We start from the raw sequence: 12,309 nt of genomic DNA on the forward strand, positions 1-12,309 counted from the left end.
CCATGAGTTGCCTTTTCAATCTATTGATAGTGTCCTTTGATGCACAAAATATTTTTATTTTGATGAAATCTGTTATTCTTTTATTGCCTGTGCTTTTGGTGTCTTTGATCCAAGAAATCATTGCTAAACCCAAATCACAAAACTTTTCTTTTATTCTTTCTTCTAAGACCTTTAGAGTTTTAAGTCTTAGGTTTAGGCCTTTGATTCAGTGTGAGTTAGTTTATGTATATAGTATAAATAAGGGCCCAATATCACTCTTTACATGTGGATACACTGTACCCACCTTTCCCAACACCATTTGTTGAAAAGATTGACCTTTCACATGGTCTTGGCACCCTGGGTGAAAATCATTTGAATGTACGTACAAGGATTTATTTGTGGGCTCTTTGTTCTATTTTTTGATTTATATGTCTGATATCTGTCTTCCTTTTTTTTTGAGACATAGTCTCACTCTGTCACCCAGGCTGGAATGCAGTGGCACGATCTTGGCTCACTGCAACCTCCACTTCCTGGGTTCAAGTGGTTCTTCTGCCTCAGCCTCCCAAGTAGCTGAGACTAGAGGCACGTGTCACCGTGCCCAGCTAATTTTTATATTTTTAGTAGAGACGGGGTTTCACCATGTTGACCAGGCTGGTCTCAAACTCCCGACCTCAAGTGATTTGCCTGCCTTGGCCTCCCAAAGTGCTGGCATTACATATATATCTGTCTTTATGCCACACTGTGTACTATGCTGTTTTGATTGCTATAACCTTAAAGTAAGTTTTGAAATCGGGAAGCATGAGTCCAACTTTATTCTTTTTATTCCAGATTGTTCAGGCTACTTGGACTTCTTTAAGACTTCTTATAAATGTTAGGATACATTTTTTGATTTCTGCAAAAAACATCTTTAGAATTTAAATAGGGATTGCATTGAACCTGCAAATTGCTTTGGAAAGTATTGCCACTTAACAATATTAAATGTTGTAATCTGGCGGGGCGCAGTGGCTCACGCCTGTAATCCTAGCACTTTGGGAGGCCGAGGCTGGCGGATCACGAGGTCAGGAGATCGAGACCATCCTGGCCAACATGGTGAAACCCTGTCTCTACTAAAAACACAAAAAAATTAGCCGGACGTGGTGGCGGGCGCCTGTAGTCCCAGCTACTCGGGAGACTGAGGCAGGAGAATGGCTTGAACCCAGGAGGTGGAGCTTGCAGTGAGCTGAGACGATGCCACTACAATCCAGCCTGGGAGACAGAGCGTCTCACAAAAAAAAAAAAAAAAAAAAAGTGAGATAGAAATAATTTTTTAAAACTTACTTTTCAAAATTTGCAAAACTACATAAGTGTAAAAGAAATTTACATTTTGTCCCTGGATTGATATAAGACAAAACATTGTGTGGGAAAGCTAGAGTTGAGGACGAACGAGATTCTGAGAATAAAAATCCCTGGTACATAGCCAAAATTTCACGGTCAACTTCAGATTTTCAAGGGCCATAGAATAGGTAACCTGAAGCCACCATCTCCAACTAGATAAAAGGAACCAGGTATTATCTGTGTTCCAGGGAGAAAACATAAAAAACTGGCTGAGTTCTATCACTGACAAAACTTAGTGGGAAGGAGGGATCTGGAAGGTGGGAGGGTGGAGGGATCCCCGGCTTGGAGGGTGGGGAAGGGCTGTGTTTCAGCCTCCCCCTCCTGCTGCCCCTCCCCCTCCCGCTGCCCCTCCCCAACAAAGGAGCCCCTTGTGATGTGAAGGCCCCAGCTCTGTGATGCAGGCCTGGGCCCCAGTCCCTAGTCTCCACGGGGATGCCCAGAGCTCAGTTGCTTGAAAGCAACGCGCCTATTCACATGGAGAATCTTCCCTTTCCTCTAAAATTACTTAGTGCCTCGTCGCTAAACGCCCCCAGCTCCACACCATGGTTGTTGGATATCTTCCTCACCTTGGTGTTCGCCCTGGGGTTCTTCTTCCTATTACGCCCCTACTTCTCTTACCTCGGTTGTGACGACCCACCCTCACCATCGCCGGGGAAGAGAAAGGTAAGGAGCCCTCAGTCCGGACCCACAGAGCTTGATTCTTTTTATTATTAGTTCCACTTTTCCAAATCCAGTGGAGAGACTTCTGCCATGGGAAGTCTCAGGAGAGACCAGAACATCATCTTTCCAGAGAGAGGCAGGGCAGCCAGGGTTGGTAGGGGTAGATCGTGTACTGGGATTTCCATCCCAAGCTCTCAGTCCGTCTGTGGGGGAGCGCAGGAGGCGTCAAGACAAAATCAAACCTGTGGGCTCAGCGCCAGGACCAGTCATGAGACGGAGGAGGTCTCTGTCCGACGCCAGACCCTGAGCCCTGGCTCATCAGCTCCTGGGGCAGGTGGCTCGGGGCCCAGTCGCCTCTGTATGGGGTGATCTGGTGGGCAGTGCTGAGCCCCTGAGGGCCTCCCACCGGGGCCTGGCGTCTCCTGGGAAGCAGAATCCTACCTGACAGCTCAGCGGTGCCTGCGGGCCTGAGCCTGGGTGTTCCTCGAGCAGAGGAACAGGGACTGACGGCCTCATATTGAAAATCCCTCTTTATGTGTGTGTGTGTGTGTGTGTGTGTGTGTTTTGAGACTTAGTCTTGCTCTGCCGCACAGGCTGCAGTGAAATGGAGCGATATCGGCTCACTGCAACCTCTGCTTCCCGAGTTCAAGCTATTCTCCTGTCTTAGCCTCCTGAGTAGCTGGGATTACAGGCACCCACCACCACGCCGGGCTAATTTTTGTATTTTTAGTAGAGACGGGGTTTCACCATGGCCAGGCTCGTCTCAAACTCCTGACCTCGGGTGATCCACCCACCTCAGCCTCCCAAAGTGCTCGGATTACAGGCGTGAGCCACCGCGCCCGGCCCCCTCTTCTTGTTTTTCTAAGAAGAAAAGCAGTTTGTCATCCATTTAAACATGAGTGGGAGGAAGCACACACAGCTCCCTGAGCGAGACAGAGCCATGCGGTTCGTGAGTGCAGCGTGTGGCGGCTGGGCTGGGGCGGAGACTGAGAGCCGGTCCTAGCTCCTCTCCCTTTCTTGTCTCCCAGTGTCATCTCATCTCCCCACGTCATCTTGTCTCCCCGCGTCATCTTGTCTCCCAGTGTCCAGTAGGGCGGAGAGGGAGGCCCAGAGGCAGGATGAAAAACCACAGTCTGAGAGGTAAGGCTCTGCCAGGGCACACCAGAGTTAATTTGATCCCGTCTGTCCCGGAGGGAACTGACTCTGAAGAAGTCAGTTGAAGAAGCCTGAGGCGGGGGTTCATAGGAAGGAAATCAGAACCCCGGGTCCTTCTCAGATTCCCTGCTGGAATGAAGCCTTGGTGGGCCAGGGACTGGGCCTTACCCAGCAGGGGGCAGCGTGTGTGTAGTGGGGAGAACAATGCCTGCCTGGATTGGGGGGTGGTGAGGGGGCCTCCTGGCCCCTGGGAACAGCTGTTCAGCTCTGCTAAGGCTGATTCCTCTTTGAGACCACCCCAGTCCTTTCTCCCCACAGGGCAGTTGTGAGGACTGTGGGGGTGGGAGGGTCCGTGTGTGGAAGCCTTTGTGAATGACAAAGCCCTGCCCGCCATGCCTTGCTATTACCCTCGGGGCCATGTGGCTCTGGACACAGATGTGCGGGTTCCAGGGTCCAATTCCCCATGGTCTTCCCTAAAGAAACATGCACTCATCCTCCTGTGAGATCCCAGGCCCCTCCTGCACTGCCCTCACCCGGTCTCCTGATTTCCAGCTTGTAGAACTTGCCGGAGAGACCTGGAGGAGATTTGGAACCTGTTTTCACAACTGCAGAGGTGAGGCACTTCCCATTCCCTTCATCCTTCCTACCAGGGCTGGGATGCGACCCCAGGGCCATAGGCAGCCTGGAGCTGACCGGGGATGGGGAGACCAGGGGGACAGAGGATGGGAGTAAAACCCTGAGGCAAGGGGTAGCAGGAGAATTGGGCAGTCAGGATGTGGGGTGGTGGAGGGGCGGTGACCCGAGCTCCCACTCTGCCCCCCGGCCCTACCTGCTCCTGGCTGCAGCTTGTGCCTCCTGTCTCCTGCAGCCTCCTGGGGCCGCTCCCTGACAAAGATGACTTTGGTCAGCTCTCCGGTCCAGACCCCCCAGGTGAGGTGGGCAAAAGAGCACCTGATGGATCCTCCCGGTCCTCTCATGAGCCTGTGGAAGATGCTGCTCCCATGCTTTCCCCGTTAGCTTCCCCGAATCCTCGAACCAAGCATCCTCAGCATCTGGCCTCCGCCCCATCACCGGGCCCAATGACCACCTCAGTCTCCTCCCTAAGTGCCTCCCAGCCACCAGAACCTTCCCTTCCCCCAGAAAGCCCCTCACCCGAGCCACCTGCACTTTTCCCTCACCCACCACACACCCCTGATCCTCCGGCCTGCTCTCCGTCTCCTCCAAAAGCTTTCCCTGCTCCTCCCCTGCGGGACTCCACTCTAATAATTCCATCTCACTGTGACTCAGTGGCACTTCCACTGGGCACCGTCCCTCAAAGCTTGTCACCACATAAGGATTTGGCAGCTTCTGTCCCAGCCATCTCAGGCCTTGGCGGCTCAAACAGTCAGGTTTCTGCCTTCTCCTGGTGGCAGGAGACTACCAGAACCTGGTGTGTCTTCAACTCGTCAGTCCAGCAAGATCATCTTTCCCACCACCCACCAGAGACCTGTCAGATGGAAGCTGGTAGCCCAGTTTTACGCAACTCTGATGGCCAGAATGGCATGGGTATACAAGTCATAGAAAGAGCCAAGGTCGACATTTCGGAGGAAAAAGAAAACAATGGATCCTTTCCAAAACAAATGAGCCCAGAAAAGCACTTGAATTCTTTGGGGAATTTGGTTAAATCACTGGATGCTGAGCAGGACCCCACAACTCCAAAACCCTTCTGGAACATGGGAGAGAACTCCAAACAGCTGCCCAGTCCTCAGAAGCTCTCAGATCCTAGGATCTTGCAGGAAAGTTTTCAGAAGAATTATAGCCAGCTTTTCTGGGGCCTCCCCTCTCTGCACAGCGAATCCCTGGTGGCTAATGCCTGGGTCACTGAAAGGTCTTACACTTTACAGTCTCCTCCTTTCTTGTTCAATGGGATTTCCAATGTCTGCCCAATTCAAAGGGAGACTACAATGTCCCCACTGCTTTTCCAGACCCAGCCCCTGTCCCATCTGGGGCCCGAGTCCCAACCCTTTATTTCATCCACGCCCCAATTCTGGCCCATACCTATGGCTCAGGCCAATCTTCAGTCCTCTTTCCCAGTCCTATCTCCTGCTTTTCCATCCCCGATTAATAACTCTGGAGTAGCTTGCCCTGCATCGCAGAATAAACTGCAAGCTCTCTGCCTACCTGAAACTCAGCACCCTGAATGGCCTTTGTTGAGGAAACAACTAGAAGGTGGGTTGGCTTTACCCTCTAGGGTCCAAAAATCTCAGGATGTATTTAGTGTCTCCACTCCTAACCTTCCCCAGGAAAGCTTGCCATCCATTCTGCCTGAGAACTTTCCAATCAGTCCTGAAGTCAGGAGACAACTGGAGCAACACATTCAAAAGTGGCTCATTCAACACCAGGGCAACCTGGGAAGGATCCAAGAGTCTCTGGATCTGATGCAGCTTCGGGACGAATCGTCAGGGACAAGTCAGGCCAAGGGCAAACCCAGGCCCTGGCAGTCCTCCACATCCACAGGCGAAAGCAGCAAGGAGGCACAGAAGGTGAAGTTCCAGCTGGAGGGGGACCCGTGCCCACATCTGGGGCAAATTCTGGGGCAGACCCCGCAAAATCTATCCAGGGGCATGGAAAGCTTCCCAGGGAAGGTTCTGGGGGCGACCTCTGAGGAGTCGGAAAGGGACTTGAGGAAGCCCTTGAGGAGTGACTCGGGAAGTGATTTATTAAGACGCATAGAGAGGAATTGTATAGAAAACGTCCTGAAAGCCCACGTGCGCAGGAAGTTGGGCCAGATGAACGAGGGCTTCATCCCTGTGAGAGTGCGTCGATCCTGGCTTGCTGCCAACCAGGCTTTTCCCGTGTCCAACACCCACAGTGAAAACCAGCAATCTAGCACCCCTGAAAAGTGGGAAAGCCTATGTGAACACAGCCCAGGTGCTTCCCTTCCTTGAGCCGTGTACTCAGCAGGTGCTGGGAGCCCATATTGGGAGGTTATGGGCCAAACACAGGTGGGGTCTACCCCTCAGGGTCCTCAAACCCATTTAGTGCTTTAAACTGGAAAAGGTTTCGTCCTAGTCCCTTACACAGCTTGCCGGTCCCTCCTCAGCCACCTGTGAATCTGGGGCTGGCTCAAAAGTTGAGGTGGCCACGTTCCTTAGAGAGCCACCAATGGCAAGTCTGAGAAAGCAGGTGCTGATCAAAGCATCGGACGTGCCAGAGAGTCTTCTGGCCTCTTCCCCTGCATGTAAGCAGTTCCAGAGGCCCCGCCAGGGATCCCATCTTGGAATGATCATGGGCCCTTGAAGCCTCCTCCAGCTGCACAGGAGGGCACGTGGCCACCTAAGCCCCTCACATACAGCCTCACAGGCAGCACCCAGCAGAGCAGGAGCTTAGGAGCCCAGTCTTCAAGGGCTGTAGAGACCAGGGAGGCAGTGCCACAACCCAGAGTCCCCTCAAGAACCCGTATGCTGGCAAACCTCCAAGCCACAAGGGAGGATGTGTGTGGTTTCGAGGCTCCAGGGACCAGCAAAAGTTCTCTACTCCCTAAAATGTCTGTCTCCCAAGATCCAAGACAGCTGTGTCTTATGGAGGAGGTTATTAGTGAATTTGAGCCTGGAATGGCCAAGAAGTCAGAGACCCAGCCTCAAGTTTGTGCCGCTGTTGTGCTCCTTCCAGATAGGCAAGCGTCTGTTCTGCCCCTGGCTGCAGAGAATTTGGCTCCTCAAGTGCCCCAGGGCCATCTCCAGAGCATGCCTGCTGGGAACATGCAGGCTTCCCAGGAGCTACGTGACCTCATGGCAGCCAGAAGGAGCAACCTGGGGCACAGGGAGCCCAAGAACCCAAACTGTCAAGTCTCATGCAAGAGACAAAGCCCGATATTTCCCCCTACTCACAAGAGTGAGAACTCTAGGAAGCCCAACTTAGAAAGACATGAAGAAAGGCTTGAAGAATTGAAGACTCCTCAACTTACCCCCGGCAGGAAAACAGAAGACACTCATCAGGATGAAGGTGTCCGGCCATTGCCATCAAAGAAACAACCTCCTTCAATAAGCCACTTTGGAGAAAACATCAAGCAATTTTTTCAGCGGGTTTTCTCAAAGAAAAAAAGCAAGCCAGCACCAGTCACTGCTGAGAACCAAAAAAAAAAAAAAAAAAAAAAAAAAAACAGGAAAAAACAGGTCCTGTGTGTACAGCAGCAGTGCTGAAGCTCGGGGGCTCATGACAGCAGTCAGACAGATGCTGGAGGAGAAAATGTCACTTTGCAATGCACGCCAGGCCTCGAAGGTAAATCAGCACAAACAGGAGTTTCAAGCTCCAGTCTGTGGGTTCCCCTGCAACCACAGGCACCCCTTCTACTCATTCTACTCAGAACACAGCAGAATGCTGAGCTGTGCCGCCAGCAGTCAACAAGCCACTCTCAAGAGCCAGAGTTGTCCCAACAGAGAGAGGCAAATCAGAGATCAACAGCCCCTGAAAAGTGTCCGGTGCAACAGTGAGCCATGGGGCCTGCGACATCCCCAGCTCTTGCTCCCCAAGAAAGCTGTACCCCCAGTCAGTCCCCCTCAGCACTGGCCGAAGATACCCGGTGCCTCCAGCTACCATCACCACTGTCCCAGGCACTGTCTTCTTCGGGGAGGTATCTAATTTGGTCAGTCACAAATTCTTTTTTAGCCTTCCTTAGAGAAAAACAAGTCCCCAAGAAGAAATTCACTCTATGTAGAGAACAAATATTTTCTCTCATGTTAGTACATAATATTCCACAATATATATGGTTTTTTATTCACGAGAGGGTGATGGCTTTGATTTGTGCCGCGCTTGGTGTGGGCTTGGTTTCTAGAAGCAACAGGACATGGACGGGTGCTGACAGTGGTGCTGCAAGCCCACCTTCATCCTGAGTTCCTTCACTGAACCTTACGTTTCCATAACACTGTCTTTACACAAACAACAAAAAATTCTAAAAACAAGATGAGAAAAACCTATGAAGAGCCCACTCTGAAATACGGTTCAACCCATCTTTCCACTACTTACTGTCTACCTCAAAGTTTATGCAGCTCTAGGAAGAAGGTTTGCAGAGATGTCACAGGGCTGAACATCGCCATGCAGGCTCCAGGAAGTGCCAGAGCCCAGTAGCTTCCTGTGTCACAAAACAGTGGAAGTTTGGGTGGGAGAGTGCTGGGCCCTGAGTTCAGAAGTGGGAGAAGTCTTGCCCCTGGGTATCCTGGTGGAGAATGGATAATGCCTGCCCCTGGGAAGCCCCTTCTCTCCCTGACGAAGGCTGGGATGGAGATGGGCCCTCTTAGCTCAGCCAACGTGCGAAGCGCACAGTCCCCATCCCACTGCCTCTCCCTTTCTCGCACTCTGGATGGCGGTGGGGACAGACCTGCCAGCTCTGTGCATGTGTAGGTGGGGGTCGGGGAGCGGGGGGGTAGCCGTCACGGAGGCTGCTGAGGGCCGTGAACTTCCCTGCCCCAAACGAGTGAACAACCCTGCTCCTGGGTCATCTGCCTTTGTCTATGTGTCTCTCAGCTTCCAAGAAGTGGTTCTGGGTGAATGGAGCAGGGTAAGCCTGTGCGTGCAGAGGCTTCTGATGTGGGACTCTGTAGAGCTACAGGGGATGCAGACAGAGAGCTGCGAAGGGGTGAAGTGTGTGTGAGGGATCTGATGTGGGACTCTGTAGAGCTACAGGGGATGCAGACAGAGAACTGCAAAGGGGTGAAGTGTGTGTGAGGGATCTTATGTGGGACTCTGTAGAGCTACAGGGGATGCAGACAGAGAACTGCAAAGGGGGTGAAGTGTGTGTGAGGGATCTGATGCTGGGACTCTGTAGAGCTATAGGGGATGCAGACAGAGAGCTGCAAAGGGGTGAAGTGTGTGTGAGGGAGCCATAAGTGGTGCCGTGACCCAGGAGACTCTGACATTCCAGCCCCTTCGAGAGGCCTAGAGGGGCCTAGTGGCTCATCCCGGCCCCACCCCAGGGTCCGTCCCTGCTCCAGCTCCCAGATCACAGACCTAGAAAAACCACATTTACCCCCAACACAGAGGGCCATATTAGTGAGATGGCAAAGTGGCAAAGTGAATAAGGAAGACAAGTTTCTTAACATCTTTGATAAGCTTGCACAAATAACCTACCGAACTTTTTTTTGAGATGGAATTTTGCTCTTTTGCTCAGGCTGGAGTGAAGTAGCGTGATCTCGGCTCACTGCAACCTCCGGCCCCTGGGTTCAAGTGATTCTTCTGCCTCAGCCTCCCAAGTAGCTGAGATGATAGGCACCCACCACCACACCCGACTAATTTTTGTATTTTTGTAATTTTGTCCCGCTTTTCCAGGGTCAGCCAGGAGGGAGATTCCATCCTCCCCTCCCTATGTGTCTCCTGGGCTGAAACTTGCGGCGGACTGGGACAGGGATGGTGCTTCCCTCAGGCCCGTTTAGGGAGGGGACTGGCTCCCAGCCTGGCACAGATCCTCAGCTTTGCCTTGGTTGCCTTAGAGTGAGACGGGTCAGTGCCCTGAAGGTAAAGGTAAGAGACTGTCCATGCTGTGTGGGAGGCTGGTCTAGGGATGGAGGACTTAACAGGTCCCCCCAGTCTGTCAGGCCTGGACAGCAGTGTCCTGTCAAAATCTCTGAGCAGGATCTCCCAGGTCCATCCAAACACCTGCTTTGTCCACTTTCGACTGGGCCTATGGGCACCACTGGGCATCCCAGCTGTCCACAGGGCCCTTGATAATGTGCATTGCACCTGACATCTCCCAGCAGTGCTCAGTAGCCCCTGCTGACCAGGTCCCTGCTGACCAGATCCTGCACATCAGGTCCTCCCTGACTACATCCTCACTGATTAGAACCCCATGACCAGCCCCACTAACCAGGCCCCCAGTGACCAGGACCTTACTGACCAGGGGCTCACTGACAAAGCCTCACTGACCCAGTAATCAGGTCCTTTCTGACGAGGCCTCACTGACCAGGTTCTTACTGACCAAGTCCTTACTGACAAGGCCTCACTGACCAGGTCCTTACTGATAAGGCCTCACTAATCAGGTTCCACCGATCATGACCCCATTGCCTGGCCCCACAGATGAGGCCCCACTGACCAGGCCTCCAGGGAACAGGCTACCACTGACCAGACCCCTACTAACCAGGGCTGAGGTGACCAGATGCCCCTGACCGTGACCCTAGTGAGTAGGACCCACTGAATAGGCAACCACTGCTCAGATCCCCGCTGACCAGGTCACCCCATAAACCAGTGCTACAAAAGCCACCACTGACCACGCTCTCTCTGAATAGGCCACCACTGATTAGGTTCCACTGACCAGGCTGCCCTGACCAGGGCCCCACTGACAAGAACCTCACTGATGAGGACATGCCCTGCTGACTAGGTCCCATGTGACCAGCCTCCACGGAATAGCACCCCTTGACCTGGTCACCAGTGACCCAGCCCATGCTGACTAGGTCTCCAATGACAAAGTCCCACAGCCCAGTTTTACACTGAGCAGACATCAAACAAGTGGCTGCCACTAGGTCCCCACTCACCAAGACCCCATTACTAGATCCCCCTAATGAGACCCTCTCTAAGCAGACCCCTGCTGACCACGCCCCCAATAAATAGGCCTCACTGACCAAGTCCCAACTGACTAGTCCACTGACCAGGCCCACTCTGATCAGAGGCCTTCTAACCACACCAGAAGGCCAAGCGGCAATGAGATATTTCATCCGGCAGGAGTAGGAGCAAGACAGAGAGAGGAAGGAGGTGCCACATCCTGTTATACAATCAGATCTCATGAGAACTCACTGTCAGGAGATCAGCATCAAGATTAGCCACTGGTGAAGGAACCACCACCCACACCACTGCCCACTGTTTCCAGGCAGAAGCCTCCTGCAGAGGCAGAGCCTCTTGGGAAACTTCCACTATGGCAGTGCAGAAGGAAAATATGGGCTTGGAGCCCCCACACAGGAGGCCACCATCCTCCAGACCCCACATTCATAGACCCACCAACAGCTTGCACCCTCAGTATGGAAAAGCTACAGGCACTCAAGACCAGCCCAGCCCATGAGAGCTGCCATGGGGGCTAAACCCTGAAAAGTCATAGGTACACTGCCCTAGTAGAGGTTTTCCATGAGGCTCTGCCTGTGCAGGAGGCTACTCCCATGTCCTACTACCCACCACCATCTCACCACTTTACTGCCAACCTACTCCTCCCCATCCTACCCACTTCTTTTTCCTTCTACTCCCAACCCCCTCCCATCCATGATTCAATCACCTCCCACCAGGTCCCACCTCCAATATTCGGGAATACAATTTCCCGTGATCTTTTGTAGGGAAACACTGCCAAACCATATTATTCTGACCCTGACATCCCTGAATCTCATGTCCTTCTCACAGAGTAAAATACAGACAAGCCTTTTCAAAAGTTTCCGTAAGTCTTAACTCATTCCAACAGTAACTCAAATGTAAAAAGTTTAAAGTCTCATCCAACATGAGGCTGAAGTCCCTCTGCCTATGAGTCCCCGAATGTAAAAGGGAGCGCTTCTCTTTCAAGATACAATGATGGTACAGGCATTGGGTAAGCTTTCTCAGTCCAATGGGAAGAATGTTTCCAGAAAAATAACACACTTGGGACACAGGCCCAATGCAAGCCCAAAAGCCAGGAGAGTATGCATTCATCACGAGGACTGACTTTCACATAGACAGCATTAAGGAGATACTGTTTAACTGTATGTGAAAAATCTGCCCCCCAGTCCCATCTTTCACCCCCACCCCCAACGTAAACCCCCCAAACTCACCGCATCCTCACTTCTAATTTTCACTGTCCACCATGATTAAATCACCTTTTACCAAGCACCACTTTTAACGTTCCCCATCACAATTCTGCATGAGTTTTGGTTGGGATGCAGAGCCAAATCATACTGTTCTGCCTCTGGCCTTCCAAATCTCATGTTACTCTCACTTTGCAAAATACAATGATGTCTTCTCTACAGTCCCCCAAAGTCTTAACTCATTCCAGCATTTACTCAGATGTCCGAAGCCCAAAGTCTCATCTGAGACAAGGCTGCAGTCCCTTCTGCCCCTGAGCCTCTGAAATACAAAGCAAGTTAATTACTTGCATGGTACGATGTTTGTACAGGCATTGGGTAAGCATTCCCTCAAAAAGAAGAAATTTGCTAGAAAGAA

At 52.0% G+C, this 12,309-nt stretch overlaps 2 pseudogenes; one reads left to right on the top strand and one right to left on the bottom strand.

Annotated features, from left to right (window-relative positions):
* Positions 1–12,309, bottom strand: part of LOC115893875 — a 121,269-nt pseudogene that overhangs the window by 39,444 nt on the left and 69,516 nt on the right.
* Positions 1,786–7,867, top strand: LOC115893874 (annotated as a pseudogene).

This window comes from Rhinopithecus roxellana, chromosome 16 (assembly GCF_007565055.1).
Source record: "Rhinopithecus roxellana isolate Shanxi Qingling chromosome 16, ASM756505v1, whole genome shotgun sequence".
In the NCBI taxonomy this organism is placed as follows: domain Eukaryota; kingdom Metazoa; phylum Chordata; class Mammalia; order Primates; family Cercopithecidae; genus Rhinopithecus; species Rhinopithecus roxellana.